Source organism: Labrus bergylta, chromosome 14, assembly GCF_963930695.1.
Source record: "Labrus bergylta chromosome 14, fLabBer1.1, whole genome shotgun sequence".
NCBI lineage: Eukaryota > Metazoa > Chordata > Actinopteri > Labriformes > Labridae > Labrus > Labrus bergylta.
The window spans coordinates 27806038-27833212 of NC_089208.1; the positions used below are offsets into that span (position 1 = coordinate 27806038).

Genomic DNA, 27175 nt, shown 5'->3' on the forward strand with positions numbered 1-27175 from the left:
TAGCTGATCTGTTCTGAATGTGTTCAAAAGTTAAAGATCCTCACAGTGACAATGGATCATCATATATGATTATATTTACAACATCTTTACAATCAATAAAACAAACATTATTGCAGCCTTAAAAGAGAATTGTTAACATGAATAAATCTGTGTTAAATCAAAGAGGGTGTAGGGTGTCTCTGTGTAAATCTCTGTCATACCTCTTGTGTTGGAGGAGGTCAGCTGTGAGCTTTGGTTCAGACTAACAAGCTCAGAAAGTCACAGCAGCAGGAAGACTCTTAATTTAACATTTCTCTTACTAGGAGGAAAAAAAAACACTTGAGCCTCACTGCTCACTCGTTTGTTCCCAAATATTGACCAGCATGAAATCCTAAAATGTATTCATCCAGGTCAAGAGTATCCTGATAATGAGGTAGGTTTAAAGAACCCACCCCAATCAAACCCAAGAATCAGTGTCTTTTATTATTCTTCAGACACAGGATGTCAGGTCAGAGGACTGATATCCTTATCTTTAGAGAAAAGTAGGAGTTGATGTTTTCTGTTGCTTTTCTGCAGCTTGGTTTCATCTGTTTGTCTTTCTATCTGACAGAAGATTTCCACTTTCTTCACCAGCAGCTCAAAATAAATTTCACTTGTAAGAAAACACTGTTGACTAACTGGCTTCTGATTGGCGGGTGATAGTCTGTTAGATCAATCCAGATCATAGAAACATACAGATTTTAATTCTAGTTGAATTAATACATTTAATTACTGTTCCCCACACAGAGTTATTGTGACGCAACATGAAGTGAAGTGACTCCCTTTGTCCTCTATTAATGGTAGGTGACTCCATGTTCACTCTGTGTCTCTGCTGTAGAAGAGAAAGACAAAATCAGCTCATACAAAGTAGCATTATTCTGTGCTGCTGGTGCGAAGGTGATGCCATGTGTCTTTGTTCAGCTGCACAGAGGAGCCCACAGTGGCCTTCAAACCAAAGGTTTACAAAGAACAACACAGAGAGTTTCACACTTTGGAGCTGTGTGCTGCTGCTCTTTGTTCATGTGTTTAATATAAATGTGTGTTATGGAGGGGAACGTGTGTATCATTTCATGTTGAAGAGTTAAGACAGTCTGGTCTGGAGCATCACAGAGACGTGGACATGAATATACAATCAGCATCCTTTTGATTCTTCTGATTCATTGTCCTTATTAACATCTCAGTCAGACTTCATGGATGTCATGTTGTATCATGTTTACAAAGCAACATAAACATTCAGTGTAATATTTAATATTCAACTTATTTTCAAACTGATGATGTCTGTTATAAAGAGTCTCTTGTTGTCTCTGACTTGTTTTGAGTGAAAATGAAGGTCAATCATGAACCACAATCTCTCACACTGCTGATGCATTAAGACTAACCTGAACATTCTGTTGGGCCTCAGCCATGTGTGCTGGACAAAGGACTCAGGCCTGTATCACAGTTCTCAAGCCTGAGTAGAGTTATTTTGGAGGGAACCACACAAAGGAGTCTTAACCCAACAGCAACTTACAAATAGGTGTGAAAAGTGGGGGGGTGTCTGAATTCTCTATCCTCATTGGAGGCGGCCTGAGGTAAACCCACAGGCAGTTCCAGTCTTTAAAAGCAATCGCCAGGCATTGCTTCTGTCTCTTCAAGTGACAGTTTATCCTCAATCTGGAGTTTATCTTCCATCTTGTTGGAGGATAAACTCTCCAACAAGATGGACTCCAGCATTCGAGACAAACCGTATCCTCCTCTTGGCTTACATAGGTTAAACTCCAGAGCTGAGGTTGTTCAGTCTAGGTAGCTCTTCACATGCTGAATTCAAGCATCAGAGGATTCAGCTGACTACTTCCATGGCATATTTTTAAAAGGTTTCGGCACAATCAGATGCTATCAGGTTCGAGCAAAAAGAAGAGTTTCTTTCCTTTGATTTTTTGTAAGACGTCATTGAACGCAACTGGACAGGAGCGCTGAAGGAAGCCCACTGATCCCTGAATCCACAAGGACACATAAAGAACTCGGCTCCTGCAACCAGAAGACCCTAGAGCAGTGCTCTGGTCGAAGATCTGAATCCTGCTACCTTCCTCCTACATCTGCCACGAAGGAAACCTGCCTGAATCTGTTGATTTAATATTCAACAGAGTGACGATCTCACCAACTTTGCAACGATCACCAGGAGTTACCCCATGTAAGAGCTTTGGTCTGGGCAGAAATAGTTTCAGAAATAGTTATGTTTCTTTTATAACCACTGATAATTATGCATCATTGTTGACGAGCCGTCACATTCTTTTTATTATCTGTTGTAAGCTGCTGCATTTGTTTTATTGTGATGAACCGCCGTGTTCGCCGATGTGTGTAATGCGATGCTAGTTTACCTTCAGTCAACGGCTTTCACAAACAGAAAGACCAGTGTACCCACTGTTGTCCGGCCACTGGCTTTCTGGTGTTTAAGTAACAGTTACTGAACTCAGCTCAGAGAGCTCAAACTATTTCAAGGCAGCCACACGGCTTCCTTTGTTGTCCACCATTTTGTCCACGTGATGAAGCCACATGTTGCATTGTCTCTCTCCACCATCTTGTTTTCTCTCTCTCGCTCTGTCTCATCCCCGCACACACACACACACACACACACACACACACACACACACACACACAACTACACTTTTACACCTTTATTCACAAGTTTTGCTTGATAATGTTTGTTTGCTTAGATTAGTTTGTAATAGTTATTTGTTTGATTAAGTTCATTGATTTGGTTTGATGTTGCTTTGTTTCAATAAATTCTGTTATAATTTAAGAGAGCAGTTGTTTGTGATTACTGGTGTATTTGCATTGTGATATAAGCTGGGTGCGAGGGCTTTGTGTATGGATTTCACGCCTTCAATTTATGAAATATAGTCATTAATTATTAAGAATAATAGTAATTAAGTAACTAATTTGAGACTGATTTTAGTGATATTTTGGTTATATTTCCCTGATTCCAGGGTGGTGCCCCCCAAGTTGATTAAACATAGTTTAATGATATTGTTATTTATATTATCAGTAATTAAATACAATTATTAAAGAATATAACTAAAGTTGACTTGATAAAACCCCAACAAATGGTGCCCCGTGTGAAGCCTTCAATAAACCAGCTTTATTGCACTGTTAATGCACAGTAATCCGACTTTTTTATCCTAAAAGAGATTTTTCTTGAAGAAAAATTATATATTTTTTTCAAGATTTACTTGTTTGCTTGTTGTTTAATTCAAAGCAGACAGCAAGCTGTGGCTTAGTTTGTGTCGTATTTTGTTGAACATAATGATGCAGCCAGGGCAACTTTCTTAATGAACTAGGTTGTTGCTTTAATCAACAGTTTTATCCTGAAGTAAGTATTCGAAAGAAATGTATTTGTTTTAAACATTGACTTCTCATTTCAAGCAAAGCAGACATCAAGTTGTGTTTTAGTTGTTGTTGTGTTTTGGTGAGTTTTAATTTTTTGTTGTTTGTTGTTTGAGACAACTATTTAGCCATTTTTCCAGTTGAGAATGTAACCTCATAATTGTTGCATAGCCAGCTGTCTGAGCTGTGTGAGTTCCTCCCTTCCTTTGAGGACTTGGGGTGTGAATCCCCTCTCCTAGCTCCCAGGATGGACTGCAGTGACCAGTTGGGAAACCTAGATAAGATTTGCTCTTATGTTGATCTAGCTTTGTTTAGCTTAGCGGTTTTGTTAACAGTAATCCATTGTGGTTCTGTTGTATCAAGTAAAAAGTATACCAAGACCCTAGGTGAGCCGGGAGCTGAGACTCCTTTTGGATCAGACGACGCATCACTGCAAGAAACTGTTGCCGGTCTGACGCACCTCTCCTTAGAGGAGATAGCCGACCTAAATAGCTATTCAATTAGCATTTGTGATAAGAAGTCAAAGGAGCTCGTTGATCAGGCCAACCACCGAGCCAGAAAACCCCAAAGCATAATCCTGAATGTTCTTGGGCAACTCCTCCTTCTTTCCCAACACAAGTCCTTCCTGCAGCAAACCCAGCTACAAGTAGAAAAAGAAGCCCTGAAGAACCACATCCAATCCCTGTTGGCAGAAAATACATTTATTCGTCAGCAACTCAAAACTGCTGAGACGGATGGGCTGGATGTGTTTGACGTTATTCAAAGAGGAAAGGTAAGCATGGAGCAAGACATATTGTCAGAATATGGCCATGATCTTGAACCAAGCCTCTTAAGAGATCAAACAACCCTGCTGAAAAAGCTCAGTAAAAAGAGCCAAGCAGCTGGGGCGCGCTGGTGGTGCAGTGGTAGGGCGCGCGTCCCATGTGTTGAGACTCTCGTCTCGAGCGGTAGACCCGGGTTCTCTTTCACCTGTGGCCCCTTTCCGCATGTCATTCCCTCTCTCTCTGGTTTCCGACTCTATCCACTGTCCTCTCTCTGCATTAAAGCCATGAAAAAGCCCAAAATAAATCTTAAAAAAAAAAAAAAAAGAGCCGAGCAGCCAGGATAACCCAAGGACTAAGAAAAGGAGTCTTGTTTTCCCTGCCATTCCTGAAAACAAAGACTTTGGCTGTGGAGCCCCTCCCTTTGGGGAAACGCCCCAGTCCCCGGACAGCTGTGACACCTTTTCACACCTTCACAGGTTTGAATCACCACATAGGAAGGGGGGGGACTTCTCAGTCCCTAGAGGCCGAGATAACACTAACCCCCCTCCTGCTACCTGTAAATCCACACCGCATGGTCCACAGCTGAGAAGTTCTGAAACATCAGATGAATTGGCTCCTGTCCACCCAGAGATCAAAGAATGCGCATAAGGCTCATTGAATCCCTGGTGAAGGATGTAGACTGGTTTGACCCAGGTAACCCAAATTTCAGCATTGATGATTACCTCAGAGAGATCAACCTGCGCCTCTGTGATCTACCTGATGCATCCATACGAGAAAAACTCAAGCTGATCTGGAAGACAACTTCCAGGAGTGTCTATGACTTCATGACTACCTTCTGGCCTGAGATCAGAGACCAGTTCTCAGCACTCTGCAACGCTTTGTGCGAGGAATTCTCCACCTACACCGACCCTGTATCTGCCCCTCTTAGAGCCTTAAGTGTCTGGCACCAGAAGCATGAGGCACCCAAAGATTATTACCGGCGCCTAAAATCTGCATATATCCAGGGACGTAATGCTCCAGGTTTGGAAGAGGACCAAACTTTCAAGTCCATCTTTCTGCACAATCTGCATGGCTGTGTGCGGTATGATGTCACCATGCATTGCCGAACACATCAGCTTGGTATGCTAGAGATTAAGAAATTTGCACAGGTGGCTTGGGAGACACGCATATGTCCTGGGTTTTGGAGACACAATAGTGACCTAGCACGAGAAGGCGACAAATTGCCTTAATGCTATGACTAAATCGAAGAAACTGCATCACTGACAGAATAAACAACAGAACCGGAGTGGTGAAGGAAGGAGCCAGCTGCAGGGTAGTTCCCAACCTGAAGTATTGATCACCACCAGACCTGAACGGAACTCTTGGGATGGCCGAAGCCCCAGACAGAGGGGTATGCATAACCGGAGTTCCCATGAACTTCCTAAGGAAGCAGGTTCTGACAGGGGAATGGAGAACATGATCCGGAGGCGTGTGAGAGAGGTGGTTAGACAGTTAGAGGCCTCCAGCCCTTACAAAGAACAAGGTTCTGACTCCCCATCGGGGAGGGGGGGAGTAGGCTCCACTGTAAAACCCACCAAAGTCATTCTACCAACGTTAATGCTTTCTAGTCTCTGTTTTATGACCTGACTTTGGTAGTGAGACACATAATATACATACACACCTACATGCCACATACACCATCCCACAGGCTTACTCCTGCACAGGCTAGGCGTTAGCCCACAAATATAACACCTGACACTCTTCTCTTTCTCTCCTCCTCTTGTTTGTTTGTTTCATTTGTTTCGTTAAAGAATGCACCTTGAGTAGCAAAGCTTTGCTAATGCCTGTTTATGTTTTATGCCTAGTGTTACACATAGTTAGACATTCTGCCCAGAGTTTGCCTCAGTGTCTGCCCAGATCGAAATGCCTCTCATATCTCTGGACTGTTTCCCTAAGGAACTGCAAAAAAAAAAAAGAAGCCATCCCAGACACATGGACTGTTTGGTTTGTGAGCTGCCCTAGGAGCCAACAAGCCCTCCTTTGTGTATGGATTTCACACCTTCAATTTATGAAATATAGTTATTAATTATTAAGAACATTAGTAATTAAGTAACTAATTTGAGACTGATTTTAGTGATAGTTTGTTTATTGTTCCCTGATTCCAGGGTGGTGCCCCCCGAGTTGATTAAATATAGTTTAATGATATTGTTATTTATATTATTAATAATTAAATATAATTATTAAAGAATATAACCAAAGTTGACTTGATAAAACCCCAACAATTGTTTTATATGATTGTGTGTAAAATAGTTCTTTATTAGTCACATGACTTAACACATGGCCCTTAGTGGCCACCAGAACTCAAACCGCTACGTTTCTTCTGCCTATTCTTTTGTATAGGCATACCTCAGGTCACGTGACTGCCCAGTTTTCCCCTGGTGAAAAAAAAAACATGGCGGACATCCCTTCTATTTTCAGTGGAAAATGCAATATTTTAAGATAGTTTGAGGCTTAATCTTCTACGAAGATTCTTTCAGGTCTCGATAGAAAAATGTTGGGATGTTACGTTTTCTACTGTTGCTATGGTGGTTGCTATGGACGCTATCAACAACGAACTGGAAGGAAGTGGCTCTTTTTTTGGCTGCTCTGGTTCCGGAATGAAAGTTTCCCATTTTAAATCCTCCATTGATTTTTCACAAAATCCTTATATCAAGAGATTGGCGCCTGGGACCAAGACAACAAGCTACCCCAACACTCGTGAGTATAGTACATTCAATTCTGCACCAAAAAGGCATTACAAATGGAAACAAAGGTATAGGTTCAAGACTGTGTACATCATTTTCATCCGGAGTCAAGGAACTACCCATCCCACAATCCATTGCAAATGATATCGTTTATTCAGTCTTTCAGGTCTCGTCAGAAAAAACGTTGGGATATTAAGTTTTTTACTGTTGCTATGGTGGTTGCTATGGACACTATCAACAACGAACCGGAAGGAAGTGAACGTTCGGTTCGCGGCTCTTAAAACGGGTTACATCAGACCCTACACATCAAACTAAACTCCTATGCATTAAATAATGATTTCTGTTACATTTTTATGGATGTCTTTCATTACAACCAAATTTAATAAAACGATTGGAACAGATCGATGCATATTAGCAACATTATAAACTATAACATGTAAAAATACATAAAGACAATACTATACAGTTTGTGTGATTTATATGATTTTATTTAACAAAATAATCCTGACAGATTAATACTATCTTTTAAAACAGGTTTGATTTGACCACAAACTATGGTATTTTACAACAAATTGATTTCTGCTTAACTTGTATTGATATCTTTATATTTTTATTGTTGTTTTTTTGCAACTTCTAATACTCTGTACTTCTGAACCTTTCTTATATTCTGTTTGTAGTTATGCTGCTATAACAACTTTATTTCCCTTCGAGGGATTAATAAAGCTATCTATCTATCAGAATCAGAATTGTTTTTAATTTTTCTTGGCAAGTTCATTTACACATACAAGGAATTTGACTTAGTGTTTGGTGCAGAAGACAATATCTCACAGGACAGTTGGGTTTTACTCAATGGCTCCATCCAAAAAGTCATACAGGATGTAGGTGAGCTGTTTCTAGACAGAACTGTCGGGGGGCAGTTCCTTGAGTGAGATTAAACTTAAATATAATAAAATTAAAATGTTAAAGTGATATGAAAAAAACATATACTGTATATAGAAAATGAAAGGACACACAAAATTTACAAGAAGGTGCAATAGAGGAGCTTATAATTATGCAGATTGACAGTGCTATCCAGCCATCAATCCTTCTGTAATGCATCACATCTAGTTCACACCTTTTTCAAATGTTGTTTTTTGATTGAATTACGCAAAAATTGAAAAATAGACATATTCCAAATAAATAAAATAATAAAATAAATTAAAATTTATAAACAAATACATAAAAATCTAAAATGATAATAACCTTAATCAAAAAAAGAGGGCTCACACAATTATAGCATTCAACACAGTAAATTAAACAATATTTAAAAAAAATATATATATATATTATATATACTATATATTTCTTTTAAATAAAAAAAAGGGCAGCAGCTCAAATAACAACACAATACATAGTCTTTAGACTGTATTTTCTTTTGCCACCCACTGTAGGGGCCACGTCTTCCCACTGCAATAAAATGTAGAGAAGAATTAATTTGACATAAGACATCACTGGAATTCAAAACGTGACAATGTAGAGGACAATGAGCCACAGCTCGTCAAAGCTTCAGTATGTACCTCATACACAGTATGATTACGTACACACAGTAACCCGATTAGTGTAGGTGACCTGCATATGTTAATAGTTTGACTAAAGTAATTACATGTACTCATGTTCTGTTGTTCCTTCTTGCAGTTTAAAATTGGGTAAAATTAATAAATAGCACCACAAAAGCATTTAACAATATATAACTTGCAATTTCTAGTACATGAATATCAAAAAATGTATATTTTTAGAGACAATAAAATAAAATAAAGAGAAATCATGCATACCAGATGGAACAGGGCTCCCACTCTACCAATTCCAATTTGTTCCCCTGAAAAACATTTAAACATGTTTACCATTATAAGCAATCACATGGTCAGAGGACTTTAGAGTTTCCAGTTGTGGTGCATTACAATCTACTAAAATATTCTGTAGCAATGGTATAGTTTTACATTACATTTTTTAGCTCAAATTATGACAAAGCAAACCTTCTGTATTTTGGTCTCGACCACCCTCTTCACCGGATAAAATTCTTCATCCCCTCTGACCATATGGCTGCATTCTGAAAGAGCAAAAAAAGTGTCAAATGTTTATAGTACTGCAAGAAAGATGCACAGAAAGATAATTATCATTCTTGTTGAGAAAAGACAAAAGTCTTGCACAACACTGATAAACTAATGCACAATTTTATAATGAGCAGGCTAGATTATTGCAATGCTCTCATTTCTGGTCTTCCAAAGAATAGAATAAATCAGCTGCAGTTAATTCAAAACGCAGCAGCACGAGTGCTAACACATGGAGAGCACACATTACCCCAATTTTTAAATCTTTACACTGGCTGCCTGTGAGTTTTCATATTGCACTGCATAGCCTTGCACTGAACTTCATCTCAGAGTTGCTTTCAGTTTATGAACCAGGACGGCCCCTCAGATCCTCCAGCTCCTTTAGTTATTCCACAGATTAGAACAAAAACTTTGGATTTTACTCATCAAAGAACGCTGCATAAAGGGCCTTTCAGATAGGACGCAGTGGGAACTGCGTGTAGCTGCCAAGCCCATTCATTGTGTATTCTGTTGCTCTGAGCAAGTGCCCATCTCACTGCCGTGCATTGCAGGGCCCTCCGTGCCGCTCTTGTGCGCTGTGCGAAAGTTAAAACATTTTCTACAACAACGCAGCGCTCCCTGACGTCCCCTCCACGCGTCCAATAGGAGGGTAGCTCAGATCACAACAAACGGTGTCTCACTTTCCTAAGCTCTAGTTTAAAGACATACAGGACATCTGCAAGAAAGATCTTGTTTGAAAAGGTATAGACAGTTTGGGCGTACCAGGTGTGTTTAAAACAGAGAGGTCCTTTTAGCGCTGCACCTCCTGGACGAGCCTAAACTATCCCACATCCTGATGTGCCCTGATGATTTAATGAACACACACCCTCTTTTTCTTTCCTGTTCGTCTCCCCCTCCGCAGCAGAAGAAAAGTCGGGGCTTTTTTCTCAATAGTGGACGCATAGGCCTACATAGTGATGTGGCAGAAGCTACTTTCCCAAGCTATTTTCCCGACTATCGTTTCGGTCACCGAGCAACGAGCGATTGCTTTTTGCTCGTGTACACTCTCCCCTTTTGCTCTCAGCGCGCATCACGTCCTATCTGAAAGGCCCTGAAGGAAGTGGGAGCTGCAACTGAAAGCTGCCGTAATGTTGCTGTATGTGCTGCTGTGATAAAAATTACATACATTGACTACAGGGTTGATTCCCCATGATTCCCCGCGAGCCTTGACGTCATCTTTTGTTATTGTTTTGATTGAGAGCCCCCTAGCGGCGGATTTTACATAATGTGCATTTAACTTAATTTTACCCTTTACCTTTTACTGTTTTAATTACATTTATTTTATAACTATTGGAGTGCATTAGTTGTTATTAAGTTACTAAGTCCATTTTTGTTTATAGGTTTTTTTCAATCACTGTAAAGCACTTTGAATTGCATTTGATTTGTATGAAAGGTGCTATATAAATAAAGCTTGATTGATTGATGTCAAATGGCAAATGTAGTAGAACCAGTAAATATACTGTACAATTTGAAATGGTGTATGTAAATATAAGATGGCTAAATAACCTTTAGGTAAATCTGTCTTCTTCTTCTTCTGGAATTTCTTCTTCGGAGGCATGCCTGTTGAAAATAAAGAAAATTGTCTGTACAGAGATGTTATTATAATATTACTACTGTTCTTAATACCACTACTCTACAAACACATAATTTAACATTACTGTTTCAAATAAATAGTTGTTCAAAGACTACAAGATGTGTCTTCAGACCGAATGAAGAATAGTGTACCACAATTTCACAATATTTTAATATCTTAATTTGGCTTCCCCACATAAAATAACTTTATAAAACAAATTGTGATACTAATTGCATTCATACACTATTTCAGGATGTAACCACAACATACTTCTCCCACATTCTTTGTGGAGGGCTGGTTCGCAGAGGCAGTGGAGGGCTGGATAACAGAGGCAGTGGAGGGCTGGATGACGGAGGAAGTGGAGGGCTGGATGACGGAGGAAGTGGAGGGCTGGATGAAGGAGGAAGTGGAGGGCTGGATGACGGAGGAAGTGGAGGGCTGGATGAAGGAGGAAGTGGAGGGCTGGATGACGGAGGAAGTGGAGGGCTGGATGACGGAGGAAGTGGAGGGCTGGATGAAGGAGGAAGTGGAGGAAGTGGAGGGCTGGATGGCGGAGGCGATGGAGTGTTGCTGGTTAGTCCAACCTCAATGGAACAAAAAAAACAGTATTTAATGTACTGAGGTGGTGAGGTGGTTTTGTTTTTATGTTGGTTTTTTAGCCAGCCCTCTTTTTTGTCCTCAAACTTAAGAAGTTTTTTGGCCAGCCTTTGTTTCCTGGGCTGCACTGTCTGACAGGCCTTGCATGTTTTTGTGGCCACAGCAATGACTGCTTTGCAGCTGATACATTTTGTTGTAGTAGAGCCTCGTGGCATCTTGAACCTGGAATAAAAAAAAGTCACACAGTCAGCTAGGATTGTCAACCTTCCATGATTGGCCTGGAGACTTTATGAATTTGCCTCAGTCTCCAGGAAAATAAAAAATAAGAGCTCTGTTGGCATGCTGAATCTAAGATGGATGTTGGCATTGGGTAACAGCAGGGTTTCAGTAAATTGCATATTTTCATTCATGATCATCATATCAGAGCAGGACTGACTAGTTTTTTGAGAGAAAGGGAGACCCCCACATGAACAGGCAAAGTCTACTTGATTAAACATTCCTTCAACCTTTACTGAATAATGATATGGTAATCTTATTAGAACTATTAAGTTAATTATTAATCAGTGATCCAACTTGATAGTTTAGTCATTTTATAAGACTGATTTTGTTAAATTGTTTTAAAGTTCTAGTGCCCCATCCAGAGGTGACTCATTGATAATTATCTCATCTTTTGTAATATTGATAATAATTTAATAATTGTATTTATTCCGATCTCTGGGAATTAGCTAGCTTGAATGTAAGCAACCAAGTGCAGGCTACATCAGTGACTGTGATTTTCAATGAATGCTCAAGTAATGTGTACATTTTTTTTTTTTTTTTTAAATAGACCTAAATAAATACAGTAGACATGTTCCTTCAACGAGGGGGGTAAATGTTCGCGATTAAGGCCTACTGTTCTGCAGGGTGCATCGGAGGCTGCCACTCTCTTTTGCAATATATATTATATAAAATAGCTATAGCTTTAGAACCCAGTTACAGTAAGATACACTGAAAAAGATGAAGTAGCTGTTTAAAACGGAACGAATAATGGCTGACACGTCATTAATGCAAGTTCATATTGTTTCTTATTGCATCATGTGTGCTCATTTCTTACCATTTAGTCTGTCCAGTGCAATCCGTGTGGTACAGAAGGCCCGCAACAGGGACTCTTCATCAGCTGAACTCTGAACTCTGGGATGGATAGGGATCGCCCCCCCTCCCCCCCTCTCCGTAGACTCAAATTTTAAATCCATTTTTCATACACTTATGTTTGACCTAGAACCCCCAAATTTTCACCAGTTGTTCGTGACTGTCACCAAAACAAAAATCAACTTCCTAGGTCTCTTCTAAGAGATTTTGTGAGCCCACAAGTCACTTAAGGCCCCACTCTCAATTTGCCAAACCTTTCACAATTTATCAAAACATCCAAAAAGGGTGTTAAAAAGTGTGAAAATGTTCAAAAAGACAGAGGGTCATTCTCCACTATATGCTGTATGCATTGTGAACAAGACTGATGTTAAAAACTCCTTTTTAAAGGTGCTTAAAAGAGCTAATTTGACCATTTGAGGCCTAGCAGAGACATGAAGCCTTTTGACCTGTTCAACCCTGTTGCTCTTTGGCTATAATTCTACAATTCACTTAGCAGACGCTTTTACCCAAAGCGACGCACATCAGAGAGTAAGTACAACACAAGCAAGGATCTAGAAAAAAGGGAACAATGTCAGTAAGAGCAAACGATCAGCTTTGAGTCTGATTGGACACACAGGTGCTGACAGGAAGTGACCAGAGGCAAAGCACAACATTGAGGGCAGTTCTTGAGAGCTCTAATCAGTATAGAAACCATCTTATAAGTCGTCATTATCAAACAAAAACCATCGTCATTACCATCATCATCATCAATAATATGGAGACCATCGTCATTAAGTTAGTAGGTATTCATGAAAGAGAATTGCTCTCATCATTCATGGCTCTCATAACAAGCACATGGGATGTTTCAAAGATATGAAAGACATTAAACTGAATTTTAAAACAATGACTGATGACAAATTAGATTAACTCTTCTATAAGGAAAGAAGGATAAAAAAAAAGTACTAGGATGAATTAATATGGACAAGAGCATAAGAGATTTTTACTTTTAACCATAATTCTAAACCAAGCACTTCAGGCTGCCCTCCAAGCATATAATTCCCCAGATTGTATGATATACTTACACCAAAACAAACAAACAAACAAACTAAATAAAAAAACAAAAACATTTTATGTACTGGGCTTTGAAAGAGCTCTATGAAAGTATGACTGCAAGACCCCTTGCCTATGAAATGAGAATATTTAATTTTTGGCTTAGAGCTGAACGACATACATCGTTGGAAAGGTCTCATCCTAAAGAGTAACATATGTGAAGATGAGGTTTCAACATGACCGCTGTTTTGAAATAATGCCCTTTGAACCTTGACCCAAGGACATGTTTGAAGGTTTGTACCTCAGCAACAAAAGGGGCTACAGACATGGGAATAACTGTTTTAGAGAGGTCTTGGAACAAAGTATCATGTGAGGGTAGTCAGCTCACCAAACCAACAGGGGGAGCTGCTATATATGGTTAAAATACATTTTAACAAATGTATCAATTATTTTTTAAATATCTGATAACATAAATGTATTAACCATCCAATTATATGTTGGGAGTCATGTCTGGCGTTGTGCACAGAGGGAACATAATTAGGGTTGTAAAAAATGTATATCTACCCACTATATCAAATATTTACGAAAGCCGAATGGGTTTTCTAAAATAATCTAGACTATATATATTGTAAGAAGTGATGGCGCTAGTTTATTTCACACAATTTAGCGATTTTTGTGGAAATCGCATTTTGTTTTGGGAATTCTTCCGGTTTCAACTTTTCATACATAAATATACATTTATCTGCTGAATATATCATATTTATACTACAGTCGAAGTAGTAGTAACGTGGAATATCTGCGAAAATAGTTGAGAGAAAGTAAAGTTGATTTTTTATTTCATATAATTTAGACAAATGAGGAGTCAAATATGCCGTGGATTACAGCTTCCGCATTACGTCATTGACTCACAGCCAATGGGAAGATACACAAGATTTACATAGTGTAAATGTACAGTGGGTACGGAAAGTATTCAGACCCCTTTACATTTTTCACTCATTGTTTCATTGCAGCCATTTGCTAAAATCAAAAAAGTTCATTTTATTTCTCATTAATGTACACTCAGCACCCCATCTTGACAGAAAAAAAACAGAAATGTAGAAATTTTTGCAAATTTATTAAAAAAGGAAAACTGAAATATCACATGGTCATAAGTATTCACCCCTTTTGCTGTGACACTCATATTTAACTCACATGCTGTCCATTTCTTCTGATCCTCCTTGAGATGGTTCTGCTCCTTCATTGGAGTCCAGCTGTGTTTAATTAAACTGATTGGACTTGATTAGGAAAGGCACACACCTGTCTCTATAAGACCTTACAGCTCACAGTGCATGTCAGAGCAAATGAGAATCATGAGGTCGAAGGAACTGCCCAAGGAGCTCAGAGACAGAATTGTGGCAAGGCACAGATCTGACCAAGGTTACAAAGTAATTTATGCAGCACTCAAGGTTCCTAAGAGCACAGTGGCCTCCATAATCCTTAAATGGAAGAAGTTTGGGACGACCAGAACTCTTCCTAGATCTGGCCGTCCAGCCAAACTGAGCAATCGCGGGAGAAGAGCCATGGTGAGAGAGGTAAAGAAGAACCCAAAGATCACTGTGGCTGAGCTCACAGAGATGCAGTAGGGAGATGGGAGAAAGTTCCACAAAGTCAACTATCACTGCAACCCTCCACCAGTCGGGGCTTTATGGCAGAGTGGCCCGACGGAAGCCTCTCCTCAGTGCAAGACATATGAAAGCCTGCATAGAGTTTGCCAAAAAACACATGAAGGACTCCCAGACTATGAGAGAGAAGATTCTCTGGTCTGATGAGACCAAGATTGAACTTTTTGGCTTTAATTCTAAGCGGTATGTGTGGAGAAAACCAGGCACTGCTCATCATCTGCCCAATATAATCCCAACAGTGAAACATGGTGGTGGTGGCAGCATCATGCTATGGGGGTGTTTTTCAGCTGCAGGGACAGGACGACTGGTTGCAATTGAAGGAAAGATGAATGCAGCCAAGTACAGAGATATCCTGGGAGAAAACCTCTTCCAGAGTGCTCAGGACCTCAGACTGGGCCGAAGGTTCACCTTCCAACAAGACAATGACCCTAAGCACACAGCTAAAATAACAAAGGAGTGGCTTCAGAACAACTCTGTGACCATTCTTGACAGGCCCAGCCAGAGCCCTGACCTAAACCCAATTGAGCATCTCTGGAGAGACCTGAAAATGGCTGTCCACCAACGTTCATCATCCAACCTGACAGAACTGGAGAGGATCTGCAAGGAAGAATGGCAGAGGATCCCCAAATCCAGGTGTGAAAAACTTGTTGCATCATTCCCAAGAAGACTCATGGCTGTACTAGCTCAAAAGGGTGCTTCTACTCAATACTGAGCAAAGTGTCTGAATACTTATGACCATGTGGTATTTCAGTTTTTCTTTTTTAATAAATTTGCAAAAATTTCTACATTTCTGTTTTCTTTCTGTCAAGATGGGGTCCTGAGTGTACATTAATGAGAAATAAAATGAACTTTTTTGATTTTAGCAAATGGCTGCAATGAAACAGTGAAAAATGTAAAGGGGTCTGAATACTTTCCGTACCCACTGTATATTGATAGCTATTTTTATGGTGCTCATCTATGAATAGAGCAATTCTTTACATTCACAGCACATACCATATGGTTTTGAGCTTACATTTAGTTTTTTTTTTTTCTTTTTAGCAGCAGAAAATATATTTATGGTTGTAGAGTGATTTATTACTCAGTTGACATTCTTTTTTTAATCTCTCCTAAATACAGGTTGTTTGTTGTGGATATCTTTAAGTTTGTGCACTTTGAGGTGAAGCATTTCTAATTTAATTGTACTGTCCATAAAAGCTTTCTATTACAATCATATTGGGATACATAAGACAAGGCCACAGTTCCCATACATGTTTTATTTTTAAAAGACAAGAAAAAAAAACAAAAAGACACATCTGCATGATTGACAGTTTATGGAAACTAACTTGCAGTCTTAACTCAACCCAGCAGAATAGAACCACTTATTCACAAGTTGATCAACCAAGGAGAGAAGGAGATCAAGAGAGGAGAAATACTCAGTGAGCAAGAGACAGAGAAATAGAGAGAGAGTAGACTCCTTTTGGGGGAAGTCAAAGTCCTTCATCAGAGGAGGAGCTATTGTTCAAGTTTTCTTCTTTGTCAGCGAACGAGTCATCCATAGACACCGTTTGCAGTCCCAAAACACTTTGTATATTGTACATGCTGCACCCTGCTGCGCTTGAACTACGGACAATCTTCTCTTTAGCAGACAGAGTAGCCCCTCACGTCCTCTCTCCGTCAACGCCTCTGTGCTGCCTGACAATAGGACATTAAATTTAAAATAATAATTAAAAAAAAGCTACAAGCAATTTCCCAAAAATATGTATTGTACTTACTTTGCTGGTTGATGCCTTCATAAAGATGGGATGAAAGCTCTTCAATCATACTCCTCATGTACTCCCAGTGCTGCTTGACTTCACAAACCACAATAACCTCCTCTTCTTTCAGTCTGGTCAGCAGCATTACCTTGTCATGAACGTTTTTTTTCTTAGCCATATCGCCATGACCTGCAATTCATCACATTAAAGTGTCATCAATAATCTAACGTTTCTCTCAAGGCATGTGCATCAGAATAGCGTAGTCAGTGTCTTTCAACATTTGTACTCTGAGATAGAAATTTTGGCTAAGCAACACAGCTAGGCTTCTCTCCCATGCTGCTATCCCAGTACTTCAGAGGGGCAGTGATTGCAATACAATAGGACAGTCAAGAAATTACATTTAGTCCAGAACAGAGCCGCAAGACTGGCGCTGAACAGAAGAGCTAATATCACCAAAATGCACTTTACTTTAGGTTGGTCATTGGTGAAAGAAAGGACTATCATTTCTCTGCTTAACTCTTTTAGAAATAGTTCAATGCCAAATATTTTGTTTAATCAATTATTCTTTATTTTTTTCTGCAAGTCATGACTTCAATACTTATCATGCTTCAAGAAGTTGCTTTACACTTACACCCACAAACACAGGACAACGTGCTGTTATTGATAGAGGCATGAAGATAATTGTCTTTAAGCAAACATTACCAGTAATACTGTTTTTAAAAAGTTTAAAGCAATATCTTATATCACAGAGGCCGTTATCATTACCGCTGTTTTAATTATTTCGATTTCAGTATTTGCTACTTTGATGCCTATTTTCATAAACTAAAGGAAAAAAAGAAATTATTTGTCTCCCTGGGTTGCCTGATTCAATAAGGGTGTGTCTCAAGCACTTTGCAACACCTAAAGACAAAGGACAGCTGATTGCTTTACTTAAATTTGTTGTTAGAATCAAAGTGGGCAGACAGGATTTAAAGACATAAATTAAAATGTCTATCATAATTACATTCCCAAGGCCAGGAGTAGTTGTCTTCAGCCAAGAGCTCGTTAGGCGGAGGGAGTTTGTCAACTTCCCCAACAACAGCATTATGTTTACTGATGGCATCTTCCAAGGCTTTCTTTTCTGCAGCAATCTTTTTCCTTAGCTGATGTCTCCGCTTATTGCCATCTAGAATGTGAAACAAAAAAAACATCTATTGTACACTTACAGACTAATGAACATCAATATAAGCAAGTCTAGGCTACTACAAAACAGACTTTTTTAAATGAATAAATTAGCTATTTTGACAATGTATAAAAAGGGTACTGATTTAATTTAGTCACTTCTTGAAAAAATAAACAAATCTTCATTGGTGGTGGCATTTTATCTCACCAGACTGACGATACAGCTGATATTTTCGCTGCTTGATGCTCAGATACAGTCCTTCTATGGTTTTTTCGAAGTCATTTTGACTGGTTTATCCTTGTGAAGAGAACTACAAGATTAATTCACACCAATATCAGTTTCGATCAACCCGTTATCATCTTACCTAGACCAGAACAGAGCCAAATGGTCCACTAACACCTCCAGTCTGGTTAAGAAGGCTCATCAACGCCTCTTTTTCCTGAGGACACTGAAGAGACACCACCTGTCTTCAGCTGTACTGATGAACTTCTACCGCTGTGTGATCGAGAGCATCCTGACCAGCAGTGTCTCAGTCTGGTACGGAAACTGCTCTGTCACAGATCGTAAGGCGCTACAGCGGGTGGTAAAAACCGCCCAGCGCATCACAAGGTGTCCACTTCCTGCCATTGAGGATGTCCAAAGAAAACGCTGTCTGCGGCGAGCTCATGGCATCCTTAAAGACTCCTCCCACCCTGCCCACAGACTGTTTACCCTCCTGCCCTCCGGTAGGCGCTTCAGAAGCCTCCGGACCAGAACCAGCAGACTGAGGAACAGCTTTTTCCCCAGAGCTGTTTCTCTACTGAACTCTACCCCCCGAACTCTGAACTCTGTCTCTCTCTCTCTCTCCCTCTCTCTCTCCGCCCCCTGCTGACCCCCCCCCTTTCCCCTGCATATCACCTCACACCCATCATCCCCCCACCACTCCTCCTGGTCACACACACACATCTCTCATCCATCTGTATTATTGTATTATAGTATGTTCATATTATGTCCATATTCTTAATATTATCTGTAAACTAGTATAGCATGCTCACTGCATCTTAATCTGTATATTATTAGTATAGCATGCTCACTGCACCTTAATTCTGTATATTATAATCCTAAGAATACACTTATTTTGTAGCATTACTTATTTATATATAAGATATACCTAATAATTCACTTTTTTTAGTCTACATCTGTAAATTTTGTAATTACTGTACATAGCACAGACTCTTGCACGTTCTGCTTATTTGCACTTCTGGTGAGATGCCAAACCTCATTTCGTTACTCTATACTTGTATATGTGTAATGACAATAAAGTTGAATCTCATCATCTCATCTCATCAAATGAGTCTTTGAATTGTGCAAAAATTAACATTTTCACTGTACCTGCTGTCCACTGCTGAACATCTGACACCCATTGCTGGACTGTGTCCTCCTGTAAAGACAACTCAGCAGTGAGTTTCTGAAGGTCCTCAGACGCCTCTGAAATCCTTTGTACAGTCTGTCAAAACAAATGTTGACGTTACAAAAACGTGAACCAAATTTGAAACAATCGTGCTTAAGCATGGTACGGGACAATTTTGCTGGTGTGAGTGTGCCCTTAGTCATACAATACCGGTCTGGTCTGTACCTTGATGTATCTTTTGGCCAATGTCCGGTTAAGGTTTTCTGCCTTCCTTTTGTTCCAGCCACTTGCTGGGATGGTAAGCATGTCTGTGCGAACTAAATATACACTGCATATTAGGCAAGGAAATCAAAAACTAAATAATTAGATGCAACTAAAAAATACTTATCAGCCTTCGACATGTACTTCCTCTCTCGAGCAGCCATATGTTCAATATGGCTGCTCGAGAGAGGAAGCTGTTGACCTGTTCAACCTCCTCCCCCATTGTTGTCCCTGCTCCTTCTTGATTACGTCCTCCCCATTGCAACTACAACATATTGACTCAGATGTTAACATTTGGAAAAGAGAGTGGGTTGGCAGAGGACCAACAGTAATAACAAATACAGTACAAGTGATTGTTAATCATTACCTCACACATCCAGGAATAAGTGATTGTCAATCATTACCTCACACATCCAGGAATGTGCTTTAGCATGCATGATGGAGAGAAATGGACGCATGTTCAACAGGTCTTGCAACTCCGGACAGTGGCCCACAACCCTCTGCAAATACGGCCAGTATTTGCAGACCACATTGGAGCAAAAAAACTGTACAGTCTGTGAAGCAAGCTGTCTCTGGAGATATAAGGGATATGCAAATATCTCTCCACGGAACATATTCAATCCCTTCAGCAGAAACCCATGACGGCAGACAGCAACCTCAACGCCTTCCTCGTCTACTTTGCTGGCAGACTTGTTTGAGGACTCTCGTGCTGCCACCCACTCGCCTGTACCACACCTCCCTTTTGATGGATTCTAAAAGAGAAGACAGCAAATATGTACACAGTGCTAAGTGGTATAAATTAAGCTGTTGACATTAGTAACAAGATGTTTTATAGGGTCATATTAATACACAAGATTTGCAAGTAGTAGGCTACAAGCATTCGCAAGGCACAAGAGTAATCAAGGAGAAATGTAAATTATCGTTACATGTCGTGTTGTCCCATGGATGTAGTCGACAAAGGAGGTCACTTCAGCATCCTTGGCCAGAAACACGCCATCAAAAAATCCACTAGGTCTAATGAAATAAAACCACAAACATTGGTGAAACTTACTAAGGTACCATTTATGGCAAACTAAATTTTAAATAGACAAGAATTCTACACACCCTGGTTGGCTCTTGAAGCGGTATAGTTTGCGGTTCCCATCCACTGCAACAGCCAACATGGAGGGTGTGCCTGCAGGGCACTGAAAATGCTGCACTTGAGACAGCCTTTCAACCTCAAATTTTGCATAGGTCCATTCCAGGAATGACTTCTGCATGGTGTCGCCACATATTTTACCACTCTGATAGCAAAAGGAAAACCAAAATGCATCATTAAAAAAAAAATCATACAAATATATCTGAAAATCATTCCAAGTTGTGGACAATTACTTGCATCATGTACTCACCCGGCCGAAGAGTTTTGTGTGCTGTTCAAGCATGCTATCAAAAGCTTGCCGTGACATTCCCGGTGCAGTGATCTTAAGATCCTCATACATAGTGAACAAGTCCACTGCGTACAAAGTCTCAAAATTGACTGTGGCTGGCCAGTAGCCACTTTCAACCAGATCCTCTATGCTTACTGACAAAGTCTTTCCGCAGGAGCAACTCATAGTTGGAAGGGACAGATTGTATCGTCCTGAAATGTAAGAGAAAAATAATTAGCTTAATTCACAAGCCATTTAAAAGACATTATGAGAAGAAAAAAAAAATACCATTCATTCCAATCAGAATGACTTGCTTTCCTGCAGAAACAATCGTTTGACCAGTGGAGCAATCGCAGCAGGGAAGCATTATCGGTAAAAAGCATTCTAGGAAGGAAGGGAATCCTCTCCCAAAAAGGAGTAGAACTGGGGACGGAAGCGAGGTTCAGCCACAGGTTAGTTTTGTTTCCCAATCAATTCAGTACTTTTACTTATTCTTGAAATGAGTTCTAAAATACCAGGTGTCCCTTGAAAAGTAGATCTCTGATGGGACTATGTAAAATAAAAATGTACACCCACTCTTGCAGTTACCTCTGGAAGCATGGACCCTTCATGTTCTCCATCTACTAGTGGATGTGCTCCATCTACTAGTGGACAAGAGAGTGGGACCATTCAAGACATAGGTAGTTTTTATTCTTGTTTCCTTACCTGTCATGTAGTGATTAAGTTTTACCCTTGCCTTATAACTATAACCCCCCCCCCCCCCCTTTATTTTAAAGGCTCCCTCATCCAAGAAGTACAAGACCTCTTGGGACCCACTCAACAACCCGCCCCATCACATTGGAAGGATAGGCAAGCTTCCGGCTTGGAAAAGTGGACTGTGTTAAGGCCTTTTATGGTTAACCAGATGCTGTTATCCAAGAAGCCTAAAGAGGGAATATGCCACCACTGTAGATCCAAGGTTGCAGTTGTGACGTGTCATGATTGTTTACCAAGACCACTTCACTGTACAGCCTATGATCTTGCTATACACGACTCCATGGTGCTCCATAACAGATCATCAATGGTAGAGGGATTCTTCAGGCCACTGCCACCATCAACTCACATCAAGGAGGATGAGGGAGGAAAATTCTCCTACCATGAAAAAGGTACTTTCTATGTTCAAGATCATATAGGCCTACTAAAACTGTTACATTATATTAATCCAAAGGGCATCTTTTGTGAAGTTCCAGTGATTTATTTATTTTTGACTTTTAAGTTTTTTTCATAATGAAAGCACACACCCACTGTTGAAAGTTTAAATGGATTTTTATAGTAATGTAGAATGTTTCTTCCCTTGCTGGTCCACCTCAACCCAAACAAACTTTTCTGAGCCCGTTTTAGACGCTCCAGTAGTTTGCTTACTTTGATCCTCCTTAAATAAACACCACAGGACATGCCAGTTTTACTTAATCACCACCTAATGTTACAAACATTGATGTTATATTCTACATTACATTACATTGTTACATTCTGTACAATGTAAATTTCCCCGTTGTGGGATAAATAAAGGATTATCTTGTCTTACCTTCTACAAATAAATGTGAATTTAAGCGTCCAAAGCATCACTTCAGTAAAGACCGCTCTAGTTGTTACATTTGTAAGGAGATAATTAAACCATATAGCCTACCTCGCACTCATCCAGGAGCACATCAGCAAGAAATATGGCGTTGTCGTCTTCAAACGGATCCATTGTACTTCACGGCGTTGAATCGATAATGAACTAAAAGTTACCAGGTGCGCGCCCTCAGCCTTTGGGCGTGACTGCACGATTGCGCATGTCAGCAGTACACTGGCAGACCTTAGCATAATGGCCTTTTTGAATGGATTTTTGCTTAGATTCCTGGAATGGGATCTTTGGTTAACACAGATTTAAAATGTGTTTTTGCAACCAACCTTAAAAAACATCAGTAAATACCCTCTGAAAGAAAATAAAGGGGTCGCTCACAAGTGACGATTATCAATACGTCATTATTTGATGTCAGTATCATGCGCCCATTTGTAGTTCTTATCGCCGGCCGTTTACTTTATTGATTGCATTTTCTGGTATTAATCTAATCCGTCAGGATTATTTTGTTAAATAAAATCATATAAATCACACAAACTGTACAGTATTGTCTTTATGTATTGTTACATTTTATAGTTTATAATGTTGCTAATATGCATCGATCTGTTCCAATCGTTTTATTAAATTTGGTTGTAATGAAAGACATCTATAAAAATGTAACAGAAATCATTATTTATTACACAGGAGTTTAGTTTGATGTCTAGGGTCTGATGTAACCCGTTTTAAGAGCCACGAACTGAACGTCCACTTCCTTCCGGTTCGTTGTTGATGGCGTCCATAGCTATCACCATAGCAACAGTAGAAAACGTAACGTCCCAACGTTTTTCTATCGAGACCTGAAAGAATCTTCGTAGAAACGAACAAACTAAAGATCATAAACATAAACCGAACGAAGATTATGAAGATACAATGTACATTTGTCGCCAGAAAGGTTATCAAAACGACACTTGAGCTTCAAACTATCTTAAAATATTGCATTTTCCACCGAAAATAGAAGGGATGTCCGCCATGTTTTTTTTTTTCGCCAGGGGAAAACTGGGCAGTCACGTGACCCGAGGCATGCCTATACAAAAGAATAGACAAAGAGAAACGTAGACATGTCACAATTTTAGAGCCCTTATTGTGAAACTACTACGTTTTGCGCTGTGGACCAACGTAGGTATTACACATGTTGACATGAGACTGGGTTGCCTATTTTCATGATGGAGGAGAGATACATGTTTTAACTTTAGCACAAACTTCACTTTGAGGACAGAGGAGGGAGAACATTGAATGTAAAACCTGAGTCATGCAATGTCATGAATTTGTTTCCTAACTTGTTAAACTTCATCAGTTCTTTTGAATGTCTGCTGTTCTGGATTTAAATGAAAAAATAAAAGGATTTTCAATTTCATTTCCAGCCAGTCCCCTGTAATAATTTTCCCTTTAAAAGAATCAATGATTGTACTTTCCCTCTGACCCAGTTTCCTGACTATTTCTAAAGAAGTCTTCACATGAGCTAGATAGATGAGCAAGATAGAGCTTCAGCATGAGCTCTCTCTCTGAATGTTTCCCTAAATGTCATTTCTATCACACACACACTGCAGCTAGCATGGTGGGTTACATGTGAATATCATGGTGCAGAGACTGAAGCCTCCCCCTGAAGCCTGAAGAGAGATCCCTTTAAGAAGAGCTTTAGTGTGAATGTGGAGGCCAGTGGAGCCCAGAGGAGATGATGAGACAGATGCTGATTGTTGATCACAGAGGGCTCTATATGTGGAGCTGATGATGCTGTATGAGGAGACCACACAAACACTCTGCACCACACTTTGGACCACTTGGACTTCAGCTGTTCTTCACAATGCTTGAATGATTTTCTGCTGTTAAAGTCTGTGAGGGTTCAGAGCTGAGGCTTTATGTCTACAGACATGTAGAGACAGTAACTAATAATCCACTCAGGAAATTTACATGCAAAGCAATCCTCAGACAGAACCAGATATAAATGAGACACAGAGGGAGATATAGCTACATGGAGAGATGGACAGATGGATGATTTTATAAAAGAGTGGAGGAGGAGGAGGAGGAGCAGGAAGAAGAGGTGGAGGAGACTATTTGTGGAGGTCTGCAGAGCTTTTTATTTATTCTTTCAGACTTTTCGATGAGAGAGTGTTCCTCTTGTTGGTCATCTCTTAAAACCATCTTTCAGAGGGGATTTGGACAGAGAAGCTTTTGGCAGCAGCAGTAAACCCGACTAAACTGAGACTGATGTTGAACTCTGAATGAGTTTCACTTTGACCCTGAACACACAAGATGACTTTAAACTTCCATCAATGTGACTTATTACAACAACACATGGTGAGACACAGCAGACAGAAGTGGAGACATGTTCTGTTTATCCTTCAGACACAAACTCCACCTCTATGTTCACACAAAATACCTTCAACATGAACATTCATTTTGAGAAGCCACCGTGTCTTAGAGATAACTGTAAATAGTTAAATATCAGGACTAAAAACTGACTATAACAAAAGATATTTCAAGTCCAATAGTATTTCTTTAATGTTATTGACTGTCAGAAGAGATGTTCTTGAGTTGATAATACAGGAAGTTGTTGCCCACAACAACTTGATTATTTCAAGGAAGGAAAAGACAAGAAGGGGAAGATTAAATCAGCAGCATAAACATTTAAATTAATTTAATAAATAAGTTATGTTATTGAAAGGTATTGTTTGCTACAATTGGAAATAAACAGGTAGTAGAGAGTAGAGTTCAGTTGATAAATAAGTTTAAAAAAATCAGACCTAACCCGAAGGAATCAATCCTCACGGCATCGTTGTCATTACAGCAAACACACAGACAGCATGAGAAGGGAGGAGAGGCAGACCGATAGGTAGCTCACGGAAACAAAAAGAAAAACCATCGCAAAAAACTGAATTGTGCGAAATTTATCATCTACGACAAAACCAAGGAGGCAGCCGGTAAGGTGCTGTAGGAGCTTTAAAAAGACTGTTTGCTGGCGTGAAAAGTGCTGCAGCGGTGCCGGCTCGGGCACGCGCTGTTTTGTTTATTTAGGTTGATAGCGTGCCTGTTTATGTTTCATGATTTGATTGTTTGTTATTCTCTACTGCGAGATAAATTTAATTGATTAAGGGGATGTTTATAAACTGTCGTGGAAGCACAAGGTGAGGACAGGCTTTTTGAATTGATTAATTAATTGATTGATTAGGGATATCATCACGAGTGGGTATGTTAGAATAAGGTGAGGGGTTTGTTAAAAAGATTGTAAATTGATATATTAAAATGGAGAAAGATGAAAATGTGTTTAAAATACAGAAATATTAAAATGTGTTTAAAATGCAAATAAGTTAAAGGGTTGGCCGAAGGCATTAATTAATTTAATTTAGCGTGTATTCTGCTTGAATGGTGGAGGTGCATGGTTTAAATTAAGCACATATTAACCTGCATTTGTTTGGTTGTGTAATTTATTCTTTTCAATAGGTTTTTCACCTAAGCAGCTAAAGCTGACAGCTAAATTGAAAGCCTAAAAATAAAAAGAACTGAAAAAGGAATTGTTTGAGTGGAGTCCAGTCCGACTCCTTTTTGTGTAGAAGATCATTCCTCTCAAGTTGAAAAGCACAAGAAACTTGACTGTGTGTGTGTGTGTGTGTGTGTGTGTGTGTGTGCGTGCGTGCGTGCGTGCGTGCGTGGGTGCATGCGTGCGTGGTTGCATGCGTGGGTGGGTGCAGGGATCAATACCAGTGATTTATCCAGACTGCCAGTCTGACAAAAACCTTCATCCTCTGTCCATCCACACAGGTGTTTTTAATGATTCTGTCTGATTAGATCAGGACAGGTTATAAAAAAGTTGAGCTATGATGAATATTTATGATTCACTTGAAGTTTATGTGTCTAAAATCTTCTGATCCACATGTGGACTCTGAGCATTAAAAGTCTGGAGGTGAAGAAGGCTAACTCTCAAGTGTTTCACCTTTAACCCACCCAGACTGCTCTTACTTTTAGTGTGAGCAGAGTGATGGCTGCTGGGAAATGGAGTGTGAGGCTGTACATCTGACTGCTCACACAGCAGTGTGAGGCTAAATACTTTCAAGATCAGAGGAGACAAGGGACAGAAGGGAGGTATAAAGGAAGCAGCAGCTCTGCAGAAGACAGCTGTTTAGTTTAGTTCTGCTCGCGATCGTACTGAGAACAGCCGGTGGTGAATAATAAACTAGATGAGCTGAGAATTTAGTTGAATAAAGCTACAGTTTGCAAACTGAAAGCTGCTAAAACAATCACATTTATTTTCCCCGACCGTTCTGTTCAGTACGTTCAGTACACAAATCACTCACTGACTGTCTGACTGAGAGGAAGAGAGTGACTCGGAGGCGGAGCGAACGACCTGAACGAGAGCTCCGCTCTTCCTCTCAATTCGTTCAGTGATTCACATCGGAGCTCTCGTTCAGTTCCTTCAGTGAACGTGAACGAGCGAGACTGCGAGTCACCAGCCTCAGTCTCACACACACACACACACACACACACACACACACACACACACACACACAATGTACTAACTGGAACACGATGGTTAGTGGATGTTAAAACAGTCAGCTGAGTGAAATTAAGTTGGATATAAAAGCCATTTGTAAACTGATGGCAGCT

The 27175-nt window shown here is 39.9% G+C and overlaps 2 long non-coding RNA genes across 2 annotated transcripts; both read right to left on the reverse strand.

Annotated features, from left to right (window-relative positions):
- Positions 1–16226: 16226 nt before the first annotated feature.
- On the reverse strand, positions 16227–18599 carry LOC136182418 (uncharacterized). Its single transcript, XR_010668681.1, has 4 exons — positions 18085–18599; positions 17719–17880; positions 16734–16904; positions 16227–16653 (listed from the first exon to the last, which is right to left on the reverse strand). It is a non-coding gene; the product is annotated as an uncharacterized lncRNA (long non-coding RNA).
- Positions 18600–18807: 208 nt separating this feature from the next.
- Positions 18808–20639, reverse strand: LOC136182419 (uncharacterized). Its single transcript, XR_010668682.1, has 3 exons — positions 20455–20639; positions 19493–20280; positions 18808–19363 (listed from the first exon to the last, which is right to left on the reverse strand). It is a non-coding gene; the product is annotated as an uncharacterized lncRNA (long non-coding RNA).
- Between the last annotated feature and the right edge of the window lie 6536 nt (positions 20640–27175).